The sequence below is a fragment of the Eubalaena glacialis genome, chromosome 3, assembly GCF_028564815.1.
Source record: "Eubalaena glacialis isolate mEubGla1 chromosome 3, mEubGla1.1.hap2.+ XY, whole genome shotgun sequence".
Classification (NCBI taxonomy): domain Eukaryota; kingdom Metazoa; phylum Chordata; class Mammalia; order Artiodactyla; family Balaenidae; genus Eubalaena; species Eubalaena glacialis.
The window spans coordinates 189,197,106-189,198,990 of record NC_083718.1 but is presented as its reverse complement, the minus strand read 5'-3'; the positions used below and the strand labels follow the sequence as shown (position 1 = coordinate 189,198,990).

The following is a 1,885-nucleotide window of genomic DNA, read 5'->3' as shown; positions in this document are numbered from 1 at the left end:
TTAATTTTACTTTAAAATGTTTTATTCTTTTTCAAATCTATTTGTTCTATGCACATGTTTATTTACTTAAATATACCAAACATATGTGTTTTTTATTTTTTTTTTATTTTTATTTTATATTGGAGTATAGTTGGTTAACAATGTTGTGTTACTTTCAGGAGTACAGCAAAGTGATTCAGTTACACATATATATGTAACTATTCTTTTTCAAATTCTTTTCCCACTTAGGTTGTTACAGAGTATTCAGCAGAGTTCCCTGTGCTATACAGTAGGTCCTCGTTGGTTATCTGTTTTAAATGTAGCAGTGTGTGTCTGATAATTCTCAAATCCAAAGTCTTTGCAGTTCTGTCTCTGCTGTCTGTGGTTCCTGCTGTTTTTGTTGATGTTGCTTTGTTTCCCTGTATGTTTTGTGGTTTTTGCTTGGGAAGTGTTCATTTTCCTTTATTTTATTGTTAATTCTATAGGATTCTTTGAGGTTCAGACTGAGTTTGAGTTCTTTGCAGAGAGGGTTTACACTACTTCTGAAAGTCACCTGAGGGGCCCTATCATTCTAAGACCTGAGTGGTTGTGTGTGTTACCAGTTTCAGAGTTCAGTGCAGGAAATAGAAACCACTCAGTGTATTTTAAGCAGAAAGGGGTTTAACACAGGGGATTAGGTGCTTATAAAATCACTGGAAAAACTGGAGGTGTGGTAAATCAGGAAACCTCCCATGGAACTATTGAGTTGAAGACCACATCACTGTAGTTTTGATTCAGGCATAAGGAAGCCAGGGTTAGGAGGCCATTGCTGCTGCAGCTGTTACCATAATGACCATATCTACCCACAAAGCTGCTGATAAAACCCTGAAATGCTGACTCTGGCCACTGCCAATCTTTTACACTCCTCTCCATGACCTTGGTTGCCAGCAGAATGACAGTCTCGGCCTCGCTTCCAGCTACCAAATCTCATGCAGGTCCATGCAGTTGGGAGAACCTAATTCACGTCTAGAGTCTAGCTGCAAAAGAGCATCAGAAATTAGGCTTTTATGTTCCAGCCTCTACAATACAGGAGTTGAAAAGTGTGCTGAGTCCGTTGATCATGACCTGCTCGGAGCTACTGGGTAGCTTCTCACCACTCTGCAGCCTCTCAGTTCTTGTTACCCTTTTGTCAGCCTTTGCCTGGTGTATCTTTTCCATCCCTGTATTTTGAACCTGTGTGAGACACTATTCACTGGCTACCAAACATTCATTTGGAAATCCCTTATCTCTTGTCTGCCTTTACTAAATAAGCTGGGGTGACCTCCTCTCTTGACAGCTGACAACAGTTTTGATTACTGAAACACCAGCAGAAGTCTGTTGAGAACTCTGGGAAGGTTTTTGCTTTTCCTGAAAGAGGAAGCCATGTGACCAGTGTTGTTTTTCTCCCCTTCCTGCTTTCAATGTGGATGTAATGCCTGAAGCCTTGGCAGCCATTCTGTGACCATGAAGAAAAGGCCAAGAGAATTGCTGAGGTACCAGCCCTACACTGACAAACCAACACCAGCAGCCACGTACTTCCAGACTTCTACAAGAAAAATAAACCCACTTTGTTAGCCACTGTAGTTGGTGTTTCTGTTATTTGTATTCAAAAGCAGTTCCAACTAATATATAACTTTCTTTTTACGTGTGTCTTCTGCGAATAACATATCAATTTGGTTGTTGTTAATCTGAAAGTCTGTTTTTTTAATGTCACCTTCATCTTTTTTGTTGTTGTTTACATAAATTTTATTTTATTGAAGTATAGTTGATTTACAATGTCCTGTTAGTTTCAGGTGTACAGCACAGTGATTCAGTTATACATACATATATACATATGTATATACATACATATATATTCTTTTTCAGATTCTTTTCTCTTATAGGTTAT

The 1,885-nt window shown here is 38.6% G+C and overlaps 1 long non-coding RNA gene across 1 annotated transcript; it reads left to right on the top strand.

Moving 5' to 3' along the window:
* Window positions 1–225: 225 nt before the first annotated feature.
* LOC133088976 (uncharacterized) lies at window positions 226–1,576 on the top strand. Its single transcript, XR_009700567.1, has 2 exons — window positions 226–268; window positions 1,440–1,576. It is a non-coding gene; the product is annotated as an uncharacterized LOC133088976 (long non-coding RNA).
* The last annotated feature ends 309 nt before the right edge of the window (window positions 1,577–1,885 follow it).